Raw genomic sequence first — 15,389 nt, 5'->3', positions numbered from 1 at the left:
ATACAGTATCATTTCCATATTCCAAAGGGTTAGAAAGGCCAAGTTGGCAGTAGAGATGGTTTTAGGAGCCCTATTTAGAACAGGGGACTGATCTGGTCCTAGCACAGGAGGAGATGAGCTATTTGTCACAGTGACAGATGAATGCATCTGGAGTTTCTAAAAACAAACTAGTCCAGGTTTTCTCCATTTCCAAAAATGTTTACCTCTAAATAGGTCAAAGTGTTCCCAAAGTGGGACAGCAGAGAAAAGTGACAGCCTGCCACTTTGGCACACTAAAGAGCTCAGGAAGACTCGACTAGGGGAAAAAGAATGGCCAGAAGAGATGGCATTCTGAAACAGATGCCTTATTTCATTCACCTTGGTCGCTTCCAGCAGCAAACTGGATTCAATTACTGTCAAATTTTGGATATGTGAAGTAGTAAGTGGAATTTGCCTCAGTGCAAAATAATTTGATCATATGCAGTGAACAATTAATTGCCTACTCTGATTTCCAATTTTTTTTTCTTTTCTTTTTTCCCTCTTTTTTTGTGAAACAATTGGAGTTAGTTAAGTGAGTTCTCCAGAATCACACAGCTAGTAAGTGTTACATGTCTGTGATTGGATCTGAACTCAGGTCCACTATTCTATTCACTGTGCCATCTAGCTACCTCTGATTTTTTATTTCTTCAAGTATTCCAAGTGTAAGGATATTCTAATCACCTATTACTATTCAACTTGTTGGTAGTAACCTGAATTAAAAGCCCATAGCCTAAAAGGAATTTGCCAGGCTCTAGGAGGCAGATTTGCAAATTTAGAGAGTCATTTTATCATATACTCATAGGAGTAGTTAACTGAAAAATGACTATAGATCTATATCCAGGAATGCCGTGGCCAATGCAAAAATGCCAAGAGCAAGAAGAAGCAGAAGTAGAAAGAATGCTGAACCAGAGTCAGCAGGTCTGAATTCTAGTGATGACATATGAAATCTGCTTTCCCATTCTACATCTAAATTTCTTCATTTGTCAAATGAGGGATTGATTTAAGAGATTGCTTGTGTCCTTTATAGCTTAAAATGCTATAGCTTTATGGATTTGGAACTCATCTTATCTGTCTTCTTGCTCTTAAGAAAATATATCAGAAATCAGAGAATTCAGACTCTGAAGAAAGAAATAAGGTCATAGAATTTGAAACTGGAAAGAATCATGGAATTCTCCATCCTTCCTAAGTCACAGCTTTTACAGTTAAAAAAATTCCTTGCATCTAACCTCAGTTTTTCTTGCTGCAGTTTAAAGTAGTTTTTCCACATTCCCAAAATTCCACACCCCCAATTTGCAGTTGTCTACCTATATGTATATACATGTATATACTATACACATATATGCATATACATACATGTACGTGTAAATATATATATACACTATTTAATATATAACATATATATACAACATAATACATATGTAAACATAGAGAGCCAAATTATACATGTAATAAAATTTAAAAGTGTGAAACATTGTTAAACAGCTCTCTTAAATGTTTTATTCCCTCTAAATTTCAGTACTCTATGGCAAAACTCTAGTTATCCCTCCTAACTTATGGCTCTGAGGGAATATCAGAAACAGCTGTTCACTGCTTTCCACAAATAACTGCAGAAGCCTGAAGATAGAAAATCAATTTCTGTTTCCCCAGGGATAGCACAAGAAGCTGCTGTTCTAGTCATGATTAAAGAATTGGGGCCTCTTTTAGTTAAATGAAGGTTTTTCCCTTCTTCCTGGAAAGAAGCAATATATTAATTATCTCCAGGTCCACTTGTTGGAGGAAGTCTTAATTTTTCAGTATTATTGGCTGGGACTGAAGGGGAGCAGAAGGGAAAGCAATAAAATAAAGTTCTGCCTCAAGCTCAAGAGTACCCAGGTTTGGCTTTGGACAGATAAATCGGAAAGAATGCTGCATTTCACCAGCCAACCTATATGTGCAATTCTCTGGAGGAAAGGGGGAAGTATAAAAGAGTTGGGAGAATTTTCTTACTCATTTGAAAGCTTTATATGTATAAGACTGCAATTCCACTTTGGCTTGAAGTTATAATCAAGTCTAAATGATAGACTTAGAGGGCAGGGAAGGGATGAGACAAATTCTGACCAATGTCCACTCCCAGTGAGGTAGGATTAAGCTCCTAAAAGCACCACAGACCGTGGGCTGGGGCCTCCGTTTGATTCTCTCATTTATTTTCAGACAGACAAGAAGTTCTAAACAGGCAGGGTGCACATCCAAGAGGCTAGGCCACTTGGCAGGGTATCCCAGGCCTCTAACCACTGCTGTGAAAACACTGATCAGGCAGGTCACCAGGGCCACTGAACCATTGTGCTCTGGGGGATGACAGGGTTTCCAGTCAGGCCCCAGCAAAAAGAAACCTTTTCGGGAAAGATACTTTCTTCTAGCACTTCCACCGTGTTTGGAGGTAGCAGCCAACTTTTTTTCCTATGAAATTAAACTCAAAAGTGATTTTTAGCTCTGAGTTCACTACTTGGTACATCCCTTGTCTCTGCCCAATACAGGACATTAGAAGCCATTGTAAAATCACCCGTTTTCTGTGAAATAGACATCTGGATTTTGGATGCTAGTGTATTTTAAAGACCCAAGTTCAGGATGAAGAGACATGTTTGGACAGTAGTTTATGTGGGAAAAAAAATCTCAGGGCTTTAGTGGACAGAAAATTTATTTTGAGTCAACAGCGACATGGTAGCCTTCAAAAATGTATATGACTATCTTTCCACATTACAACTTTCTCCACTGTGATTTCAATATCTTGAGGGTTGGCAAAAGAAATTAAATGGGACTTTTGGAGAATTTTGCAAAAGCTCCAGAAGACATGCAAAGCCCAGCAGATGACACAAAAAAGTTTAGAAAGTCAGAATCACACAAAATATATGTATAGTACTAAGTAATATCAATCCAAATTTTATGATAATATTGTTTGTTCTTTATTCTTAAAGAGGACCATGATATCAGGGAGATGATGCTATATAAGTGAATTGGATTTAAATGAGGGAGGGCTATGTAAGGTTACCTGCCTCACTTTCCCCTCCAGAGCCATCTAGGTCCAGTGGCCAGATGTAAATCAGCATTAATGGAGATGGTACCGTGGGAGATTTTGGCTTTTTTAAGCTTTCAATTTGACTGAGGCAACAGTCAATCAGTGATTAAGTGTAGGTAAGAAATGAGGCAAAGAATGGTTTCTTTTATTTAGTTAAAAACATATATGTATATATGTATAATATAAATGGCAAATATATTGACATATATATGTACATGTATACATACACGTGTGTGCATATCTATCTGTCTATCAATATCTGGAAGGGGAAAATCCTCAGGATTTTTGAAACAGAAAACAGAAACAATGCCATTTATATTCACTATAAGCCAACCAGGGCCCAAACAAGATAAGGTACTATAAACACCCCATAAAAGAAAAAGAAAAGATTCAGACTTTTGTGATAAAAGGCAAGGCCAAAAATTTTACACAGATTTTCCAGATTACTCGTAACTGTTGCAATGTGAAAGGTATAACTGTATAAACTTCGGTTTCATCAAGAAAGAACATAGTATCCAGAAGAAGAAAGTGATTGATAGTCCCACTGAATTCTGGGCTGGTTAGCCCCTATCTGTTCAGTCTGGGCTGCTACATTTTAGGAAGGATCATGACAAACTGGACAAGAACCAGAGGATCAGAGCATCATAGATATAGAACCAGAAGGGAGCTCACAGGTCGTCTAGTTCAATACCATCACTTTGCAGATAAAGAAACTGAGGTACAGAAGGTTGAGTGACTTTCCAAAACTACTCAGGTAGTAAGTGACAAGGTTTGATTTCGACTCTGTCTTCAGACCCCAAATTCGGTTCTTTTTGTACCATATTATATTGCCTCAGAGGGAAGCAACCAGTGTATTGAGGAGACTGGAGATTATGTCATACAAAGGATGGTTGATTTTTAAAAAATCCTAGGTTGGAAATTTTGTGGTCAACATTGGTAACTGTCTAGCCCAACATCTTTCCTTAGCATCTCTTCTCTTCCCCTTCCCTCCCTGAAGATATCTCCCCAGGACCCCAGATTTCCTTTTCTTCCTAAAATAGATATGGATTAGTTAAATCTCCTTCAGGTATTTTCTCTGTCTGTCTGAGTGAGGTCTTTCTCCCTCAAGATACTTCCTATTTCTTTGAACTCTTGTTTAAAGATCCAAGAAAAACTCTTTTCTTCTCCTTTTCTATTCCTCCAAATTTTCTTAATCATAAATCATAATCATATTTGTTGGGGCCTCAGCTTCCTCATCTGTAAAAGGAGGCAGTTGGATTAGAGGGTCTCTAAGATCTCTTCCAAAACTAAAACAGTGATCTCTACAGTTGATTTACCATCTATACTGCCTTGGGCCTTCTGCTTCTTAAGCATCTTAAAATATCTGTTATTTGAATAATTCAATAAAAATGTGTAAACATTTTGGATATCCTATAATTCATCCTTACACAATACTTCATTTCCTTATAGGGATGTTTACACTGGTCATAATATCCTCATGACTCAAATTAAACCGACTCTTTTCTCTAGAATACTGTTTAGCCAGTCATTGAACTAAGGAAGGGAGAACTTAATGTCCTACTTTGGGAATTGGCCATCCCTACTCAGTAAAGGGAAAATCAAAGGGGAAAAGGAAGAATGCTGGATTTGTAGAGAGTTGTTTGTATCTAACTCTTCATGACCTCATTTGAGTTTGTTGTTGTTTTGCAAACATACAGAAGTGGTTGACAATTTCCTTTTCCATTTTACAGATTAGGAAACAGAGACAAACATGGTTAAGAGACTTGCCTAGGGTCACATAGCTAGTGCTTGTCTGAGGCTTGATTTGAACTCTGGAGAATGACCTTCCTAATTCCAGGCCTAATGCTCTGTGCATAATGGCATCTCCTAGCTATCCTCCCAGGTGGCTAAGTGGGTATAACATAGAACAATAGACTTGGACTCAGGAAGACTCCTCTTTCTCAAATTCAAATCTGGCTTCAGACACTAGTTGGACAAGTCATCTTGTTTGCCTCAGTTTCTTCCTCTGCAAAATGAAAATAATAATAGAACCTATCTGATAGGATTTTTGTGTGGCTCAAATGAAATAGTATGTGTAAATCACTTTGTAAATCTTAAAAGTGATATATAGATGCTAACAGCTATTTGGAAATCATTGGATCTAGATTTGAACTTTTTTCTGCAACTAACTAAATCTCTGATTTTGATCAATTTAATTTTTCTGGTCCTCAATTTTCTTGCAGATAAGATGATTTTGACTAGAGGAATTCTAAGAAAGCTTTCAGCTTCAAAGCTGTGATCTTGTGACTTGTCTGGGATAACTAAAGGAGAAGTGATAGGTTTTCTCACAAAATTGGGAGGCCCTTAGTGTGAAAGAAAACTTTCTTTGATTTGTGCCTTCTAAGCTAAACCTGTGATAAGGTTAGGAGATGACCTCCTGTATTTATTATGTTAATTAACTGTTTAGATTTTCAGTTGCATACCTTCAGACTTGAGTGATTAAAGACTCAAAGGACCTCCTCTGAACAAAAGATTAAAGAGAAGGCCTCTGAGAAGAAGGGACGGAATAGGTAGGGAAAGAAAAACATGACTATGTATGAAATCTTTTGTAGAAAGTGGGAAGTGGACCAGGTGAGTTAGGATAGGGCCACAATCTACTTGAGCTGAGAACTGGAAATGAGGGACTGGAAAAGAGCTGGTACTTCTTTGGAAAACCAGGAGAATCTGGATCAGAACAAGAACACATATGCATTCTTTATATGAAACTGACTATCTTAATGCAGTGTGAGTTTTTATAAAGCCCCATATACAGTATACATTGGTGGCATTGGTGGCCTAGTCTGGAGCATTGAAGTCTATGATCTGGTAGAGAGGTGGGAATATAAGAGAAGTTAGGACAGTGTCTCTCAATTTGGGTATTGCCTGAGAAGTTATGGCAAAGGCAAAAAGTCCTTTCTTTTGTCACTCAGAAACCACTTTCTTTGACCAACTACAGCATCAGTCAAACCACAAGTGTATCAGGAGGAAACAAACGTAGACAATCCCCAAAGGGCAGGGGGGGGCAATCCCACAAGAGAAATGGGTTAATCATTGGAAAGCCTTTCTAACAATTAAAACTGTCCAAATATGGGCAAGAAGAGCTCACCAAAGCACTCAAGTACATGAACATCCATTCTATAACAAATGTTAGTATAGAGGTGATTCTTACATTGAATTGAAGACACTTGACTAAGATCCTTTTTAAAACGGCAAACTTTTACGATTCTTTTTTGAGAAAGACTGTCTCTCCTAAGTACTTAATACATCACATAGATGATCCCTTGCTCCCTAAAATAATGTGTCAGGCAGCATGATTCAATATAACGAACATTGGATCCTATATGACCTTGAAAAAAAGTCACTTACAAATCTCCTAGAATCTTAGTTTACCATCTGCAAAATGAGATTGAAGAGCTTTGTATTATTATGAATTGTGAAACAACAAATTTAAAAGTCCTTTATAACTTGAAAAAGCTACATAACAATAACAAGAGCTAGTATTTCTTTGACTTGTGCCTTCTAAGCTAAACCTTTAAGCTTTAAGGTTTGCTAAGGGTTCTTGGGAGAAACCTGAGATATGCAAATTTAAAAAATCACTCCAAATGTCCATATGAACTATATGTGTCCAACCCTGTGGTAGAGCCTTCTGAGCTCTTGGCCATTTAAGGCGAGACCACTGAGGAGGGAGACAAGGTCAGAGACATATCATAGGCTTACAGGTTCATAGGTGTGTGTGTGTGTGTGTGTGTGTGAAATTCTATATATTTTATGCATTTAAAAACCTTATCCTGGGAAGGAGTCCATTGGCTTCACCAGCCTGTAGGAGGGGGGAACATGATATCCAAACTATTAAGAACCTCATGGAAAATAATATTTTAAGAGTCATTTCAGCTTTAATCTATTAATCTTCCTAATTTGGACTTGCTTCCTAATTTGACTAAAGATTTGGATTTCTAGATAGATACCATCAAGTGTTATCTTTGACTCTCCTTTTTCTCAATTTATTTTACCCCCAACTTATCCTATCTGTTGCCAATCCTGCTGACTTTGCCTTTGTAATATCTCCTGTATTTGCTCCCTTTTTACCCCTATCTATCAGATACCTCCCTGATGCAGACCTCTCATCACGTGTGCCTGGATTATTGCAAAGAAAATTTTAACTGATCTTCCTGCCACAAGTCTTTCCCTACTCCAGCCCATTCTCTATTCAGCTGTTAAATTAATTTCCTAAATCACAAGTCTACCTTTTCACTCCCCTTCTCCCATCAATTCAATAAACACCAGGGGTTTCCTATAATCTTCAGGATTTAATATAGAGTTCTCTTTTGGCATTCATTACCACCTGGCCCCCTCATACCTTTCTACTTTTCTTATGCCTTAGTTTTCCCTTCCCCTACCAACTGTGAAGACACTATTCCCTCAAACAAGATGCTCCATTTCCTGACTTTCCCCTCTATCTGAAATCCTCTCTCTGTGTCTGAATTTATTATCTTTACCTCCTTGCCTTTCCAGCTTTCTTCAAGCCCCAACTAAAGATACAATAAGCCTTTCCTGATCTCCCTCATTGTGGGTACTTTTTCCTCTGTTGATTATCTCTAGTGAATGCTGTATATATTTTATTTGTACATAATTATTTGCAAGTTGGCTATCTCATCAGATTTTGAGCTTCTTGAAAACAGACTGTCTTTTTTGCTTTTATTTGTATCACTAGTGCTTAGCATAGTGCCTAGCATATAGCTAACCCTTAATAAAGGCTTTCTGACTTGACTTGTTTCTGGTTAAATGGTCTTGCTTCTATCTTGCTCTCCCAATTTCTTCTGGTTCCCCTTGCACCCAAATCTAATCATTTGCTTTTTTTCTCCATCTCAGCACTGCATTTTAGCTTGGATGAGCTGAATCTATTCCTGAGCCTCTTTCATAATGCTGGTATTTTCTTAACCGATTTCCATCCCACATGTATCTGATACCTACTTATCCTTCTTCTTAGCTAACCTTTGAATGGCTATTTGCAAACTCCAACTCTATCAGTTAATCTATGGATGATGTAGGAAAAGCATTGTGAAAGACTTAAAATATAATGTAAATGCTAGTCATCAACCTCATTGTCCTCATCAACCCCAAGCCCTGGCAACGTTTGCTTGGAGCTGATAATTCCAGGTTTTGATTCAATATTCTATCTATTGATACAATTGAGCTCAAGTTTCTAAGCAAAATTCTTCTTCAATTGAACTGAGGGATTTCTTCAACAATCCTTTAGAGAAGGTAAGGTAGGCTGTAGAAAGATGATCACATTCTTTCCAGAAGCATCTCTCTTCTCATTTAAAAGATAGGCCAAGATGAAATCAGGGTAAGCTTTAGCAGGTGTGCTCTACTTAGGTGAGTGAAGGGCACATAGGAAGTTCTTAATAAATTTGATTTACACATGAATATATTGTTTGGGTCTTGATTGACTCAGAGTGAATGTAAATAACAATCATTTCTGGTTGTTTTTTTTTTCCAGAAAGCCAGAGGGTCTTCCCTTCATAGATTTATTTATTTGGATTATTATTACTATTTTGATATATATGGCACACATATAATATAGTATAGATATTTTATTATTTTGACTAGGTGAAAGAGGCCATTCTTTGCCTGAATTGCTTTTAAGCTTTAATCACTGAATGGATGTGGCCTTGGTTAAAATGAGACTTGTTCAAGACCTTAGCTTAAAAAGGCCCAGCTCTCTCATTGCATCCAGGGCCATCTCCAGTCATCCTGATCTACATCTTGCCACTGCACCCAGATGGCTCTGGAGGGGAAAGTGACCGTTCATTGCCCTCTCTCACTTAAATCCAACCTGATTGCATGTTATGATATCCCTTCCCTGATGTCATGGTCTTTTTGAGAACAAAGGATAAACAAGGACAATACTCATAGAATCATGAAATCTCAAACTTGTAAGGAATCTTAGAACTCATAACCCCCCTCCCCATTTTACGGAGAAGAAAGTTGAGACCCAGAAAATAAAGTGACTTGTTCTTTGTCATCAATACAGTTGCCAACAATGAAAGGATATACTACAATGAAGGAATGCAAAGGGTCTCGGGGAGAATCAGGAACCACAAATTGCTCAAAGTTTCACAGAAATGTCTGTGCCTGGTCCCCACTAGGCAGAAAGTTGCCTAGATATCCTGAAGCCTAGGGAGATCCCCATCCCCTTCCTAATTTCTGTGGTACTTTGGAAAGAACTCGAGGGTTCAAATCCTGCCTTAGGCACTTGCCTAAATTTGGTTCCCTAAATTTGGTTCCTGGACAAGTCGATTCCCCACCTCTAGTACGCCTTTGCTTCCCTCAAGAGGGGGTTGGACTAAATAATTATTCAGGTCCCCCCTAGTTCGGGATCTTTGACTCTGTTTCAGTTCTTACTCCCCGTAGTGATGTATTGAAGCCGTAAAACAAACAAACAAAACCCACTTTCGTTAGATCCCGTCTTACACCCAGCCGGTTCGCTTTTTTTGTTCAATCCCTCCCTAGTTTTTAGGAGAGACTTAAAGGTAGAGAATGGAGCCATCAACTTTATCTTTCCTGAAGGCAGAAGTTAACGGTGGGGAATTACAGCAAGGCAACTTACTATTGCCATCTAGTGGCCAAAGCGAAAAGCCGGGTTCTTGGGATACAGAGCTGAGAACCTATGTTCTAAATGGCTCTAGGGCAATTGTGGGGATAGCCAGGGTTTAAATCACCAGCTCTTAACCTTTTCCGAGTCACGGATTCCTGTCAGTCTGATGAATCCTGTGAGTTCCTTCTCAGAATAACAGCTTTTAAAAAATGATGGACTCTTCCGTTTGACATTTGAAGCGCTTCATAACCTGGACTATATTTACTTTTCCAATTTTTTCTACTTAACCTTTCTCCACTCGACGGACGTGCAACACTAGTTTATTTCCTAGTCCTGAAACAAGACACTCCACCCCCCATCTGCAGGCTTTTATTTGTCTTTCTTTTATGCCATAATTGCTCTGCCTAATTTCTCTCTGCCTTTTAGTTACCCTGGTCTACTCCAAGTCTCAAGTTATGTCTCTTTTTTCTTGAGGTTTTGTCTCCCTGAACAAGCCTGGCTACTAAAAAAAATAAATAAATAAAACTTAAAAAATGATTGGAAGAAATGTTCAGTTTCAGTTAAAAGTAATAACAAAAATAGCATTTATGTAAATATCCTATGATTTACAGAATGCTTATTTGATTCTTAAAACAGCCCCGGATTTTACAGCTCAACTCTAAGAATGCTGAATATATTCAATGCTTATAGTTCTCTTTTCTCACTTTTTTGACTTTACAGCCTGGTTTCTGTTATCATCATTTGAATTGTTCTCAATTAAGTTACCAGAGATCTCTTAATCACCAACTTTAATGGGTTTTCCCCCAATCTTTATTGTTCTGGATCTTCTTGCAATCTTTGACACTATTGATCACTCTTTGTTTGAATCTCTCTTATCTTTATTCTCAGGACACTATTCTCCTAATTCTTCTATTTATCTGATTGCTTCTTTTCAACTTCACTTATTGGATCTTCATTCAGGTCATCCCTTCTAACTATAGACGTCCCAAATGTCCTCTTTTCTTTTTTTCTTTTGTTTGACTAGGTCATCTCACCAGCTCCTTTGAATAGTTATCATTTCTATGCTAACAATCTACTTATCTCGCCCTAACCTCTCTACTGACCTCCAGTCTTTCATTTCCAACTTTATTTTAAACATTGAAGTTATTATCTTTCCCTTAAATTTCCCAACTTCCAAAATTCTTTAATACTATTCCCTCACGATGCTTACAACTTATATATCATTCTTTACACTTCAATCTCCCTAACTCTTCCATATCCTATTTGTTGCCAAGACCTGTTGATTTTATTTTTGTAAAATTTTGTAAGATTTCTCACATAACTCCTCTTCTTTCTCTGATACTGCTACCACCCTGATGAAAATTCTTGTCCCTTCACATTTGAGGAAATTATTGAAATAACCTCCTGGGTTGGTCTGCCTGGCATAGGACACTAAAGTGATTTTTTTAAATGGCAGGTCCTACCATATCACTCCCTTACTCACTATATTAACTCTAGTGGTTCTCTATTACCTTCCTTCATTCCCCTCCATCCCAGCCCTGTTGTTTTCTAGTCTTTTTGTACCTTACATCCCACCATATGCTCTTTGATCCAGTGAGACTGGATTCCTTTTGATTCTTCAAATACCATACTCTATTTTTTTATTCCAGACATATTGGTTGCACATCTCCCCTTCCCCCCCACCCCAGGCATGGAATGCTCATCCTCTTCACTTTTACATCCTGACTTCCCTTGCTTTCAAATCCTAATTAAATCCAATTTACAGGTGGTCTTTCTGGATCCTTCTTAATATTTCCTCTGTTGATTATTTTTATTTATCTTTCATATAGATCATTTGATCATATTTGTTTGCTTATTGTCTCCCTCATTAGAATGTGAGTGAGCTCTTTCACAGCAGGTACTGTCTTTGTATTCCTAGCACTTAACAGGATGCCATAGGATCTTTTCATCTGTTCATATCTGTTTTACCATTTACTAATTGAATATGTTTAATTCTCTATATGGGACCTTTATTGGAGAAACTTGTTGTGAACATTTCTACCCATCCCCCCCATTTTCCTATTTTTCTTCTAATTTTGCCTAATTTCTTTCTAATTTGTTTTTAATTTTATATAATCAAAATAATCCATTTTACTTCCCAAGAACCTTTCTATCTCTTGTTTTCTCATGAACTCTTCCTCTATTCATACATTTGGACAGGTAATTTTCTCCATGTGCCTCTAATTCATGATATCACCTTTCAGGTCTAAATTATGTACCCATTTTAAGCTTATCTTGGCATATTGTGTGAGATATTGGTCTATGCCTAATTTCTGTCAGACTACTTTCTAGTTATCCCAGAAGCAGTTTTTTTTTTAATTAAACAGTGAATTCCTGCCCCAGTAAGTTGATATATTTGGGTTTATCAAACATAGATTATAGTGCTTATTTACTTCTATATATTCTGTACCTAATCCATTCTACTCATCAACCCCTTTATTTCTTATTGTTTTCATGATTACCTTTCTGTAATACAGCTTAAGATTTGGTATTCCTTTCTTCACATTAAAAAAAAAAAAAAAAAAAAAAAAAAAAAAAAAAAAAAAAAACCTGGTTCCCTTGATATTCTTCACACTGATATTTTCTCACAGAATTAATGTTTACTAATTGAGAGGGAAAGAGATTAAGTGGTTAATTAAGCCCAGGAACACAAAACTACTGTCTATGGCTGGATTTGAACTGAGATCTTCCTTTACTCTAGGTTCAACACTCTATCTGTTATACCAGTTAACTATGAAAAAAAAGATCTTTTTTTCCCCCTCTCTCATCTAAGTTCATGGATCCTCTGAAAATTATCTAAGCCACCCATTGTTGCTCTAAATTGACCCTAAATTAAGAACTCCTGATTTAAGGGATTCTTCACCTGGGAGCCTTGTATAAAAAATTAGGTTTGTAATCTGGCAATTGAACTTGACTACTCTACTATTGATTTAGGTAGAGGGAAAGCTAAAGGGCACAGGAGAGGGAATGCAGGCCTCTGAGTATCTGACACTCTTCAGAACTGACTAGGTATGGGACTCTATGCAAACCACTATGCAAACCATTTAACCTCTGTCCACTTCACTTTCCTCATCTATAAAATTAGGATAAGAATAGTAGCTACCTAGCAGGATATGGTGAGAATCAAATAAGATAATTATTGTATAGTGCTTAGCAAAGTGCCCCAGCACATAGTTGGTGCTTAATAAATATTTCTTTTCTTTCTTTCCTGAGTAAGCCCCATTCTCCTTTTCTCTCTCTTCCTTTCCCCATACTCTCAGCAAGCTAATTTTTTTCCCCTGGATTTCAGCTTCTTCATTCATACAATGAAGACTCTCTGAACTATATGTTGTACTATACAATTTCTAACTTTAAGGACTATGATTCTAATGACATCAAAGATACACTTGGTGACTCTCTGGAAATATAATTTGTGTTTGTGTGTGTGTGTGTGTGTGTGTGTGTGTGTGTGTGTGTGTGTGTGTGTGTGTGTGAAAGAGCTTACCTCTTAGATCTAAGTTCTCTGTTGGACTATGAGCCAGAGAAAAGGCTAAGCATGGATTTCAACATGATTCACAAATTTATATTGACTTTTCTGGGTCTCCTGTCTCCCTCCATCAATGTGGGGGCTCTCTAAAGGCAATACCATTATCTCCTCCAATATATTAGGATCTTTCATAATAAGGATAACAAACACAAACCACTCACATTTATATAGTGATTTTCACTTTGCAAAAGCACTTTACTCACAACAATCCTGTGTAAAAGATAATGCAAGTGTGAACATGATATAGAGGCTCTGCCTTTTCTTCCACTTTTTCCTAGTACAGGTCTACATACTATGGAGACTGAGTCATTGCTTGACCTGCTAGAAAGGGGCTTACACAGCTGTGAGGCCCTAGAATTCTGAGCTATATGTATCTCTGGCTTCTGAAATATAAGTACTTACCTCCCTTAGAGCTCCATTTATTTAGTTTGTAAAGTGCTAAAACCACCATGCTAATTTTCATGACCAGTGGTTAGTCTGAACTTGATACTAAATGATAACCAAAAATTTAGGTGGATCCGTTGCATATGTGCTTAGACAGAGGTTGGGGCAATTGTCTAGATTGAGATAGAATTCCCAGGAAAGAGGAGGTTGGGTCTCCTTATGGAGCATACAATAGAATTCATAATGAATTCAAGAACAGAAGACTTCAGCCCTTACTCTTTTGCTTCTGGCTGTTCTACACTATTATACTTTCATTTTCATTATAAGGAAGGGGAGACAAGAGAGTAATCAATTTCTGGATTTATAGATATTTAATAACTGCTGATCATTTCCAGTCACTTTTGTTCTGCATATTCATCATCATTAAAAGACTCTCCCCTTATATCCCTGGACACCTGAACTTAGGTATCCTCTTATAATTCCCCCCTACCCTAATCATCCCTGATACTTGGCCTGACATTTAGCATTCCCTTCTGAACACTTAGCAGTTTATTCTTAGTGCTTAGTCGAGACAATTTATGAGAACTCTTGGCATACAAATACCTTTTATTCCTATGATAAGTCATTTCCCTTGTCCGACATAGCCCACAACTGTGGCCATGTCTCATTGCATCTATCCAAAGGGTATTTCTAAAATTTTGTTACTAAGTGACTGAAGCAGATAAGATTCAGAGTAAAAACAGGAGCAGCAAGTCTGGAAGTGACTTTTAAGGGATGGCTCCTACAGACATATTAACAAAAAGGACCTAGTCTAGAAGACAGCATGGGGCAGAGAAAAGGTCTCTTAATTCATTAACTTGCTAAATAAGGAGCTTCCTTTCTCTGATCCCAACTTTTTTGTACACTATTCCCTAATCTGATCCACTACAAGGCTTCCTATTGCTTCTATATTCATATATAAACTCTTCTATTTAGCATTTAAAATCATTTACAACCTTACTTCTATCTGTATTTCCAGACTCAATGAAATATGGATTTATTTCCCTGCTAGTCCTTATTCAGTTTAGTCAAACTGGCCTTCTTGCAGTTCCCCACCTACAACGTTCCATTTCTCATTTCCCTGTATTTGTATTAGTTGATCCCCATACCTAAAATACTTGCCTTCTTCTTTTCCACTTCCCCAAATCTCTCTATCTTCCTTTAACACACAGTTCAAGGGACCCTGCAAGTCTTGCTTTATCCCTTTAACTGCTGAATCCCACTCTCCCAAACTATCTTGGATTTGATTGTTTTGTGTTTATTTGTATGTGTTACTTGTATGTTTACCTTGATATTGTATTCTGTATAAACTCATATATGTGCTTACTGTCTCATGTAAGTTTCTTTGTAAGTAGGGGTTGTTTCATTCTTTTTACTTGTATCCCTAGTGCCCAAGAAGATATCTGGTACATAGTAGATGCTTAATAAATGCTTATTGAATTATTGATCTATAAAATGGCATGATTTGATTGGGTAACCTACTAACCCTTTCAGCTCCAAGTTGTATAATTATGGCATTCTCTGGCTCTTATAGACTATGATGTACAGAGAAAAGGAATCGGAACAAAACTCTAAACAAAGAGCCTTCCAGCAACATATGAATGTACCTCAGAGTATCCTTGATGAGAGAAGGATGGGAAAGGATTGCTTTCATACACTTTCCTATCCTTACTTGTCTATGTGTTCTATAATTTGTTCTGTAACCTTCACTATGG

The 15,389-nt window shown here is 37.4% G+C and overlaps 1 protein-coding gene across 10 annotated transcripts in view; it reads right to left on the bottom strand.

Annotated features, from left to right (window-relative positions):
• The window catches only part of KALRN (kalirin RhoGEF kinase), a 934,437-nt gene that overhangs the window by 194,325 nt on the left and 724,723 nt on the right, over positions 1–15,389 (bottom strand). The window lies entirely within an intron of this gene.

The sequence above is a fragment of the Sminthopsis crassicaudata genome, chromosome 3, assembly GCF_048593235.1.
Source record: "Sminthopsis crassicaudata isolate SCR6 chromosome 3, ASM4859323v1, whole genome shotgun sequence".
Classification (NCBI taxonomy): Eukaryota; Metazoa; Chordata; class Mammalia; order Dasyuromorphia; family Dasyuridae; genus Sminthopsis; species Sminthopsis crassicaudata.
This window is presented reverse-complemented; position numbering and strand designations above follow the sequence as displayed.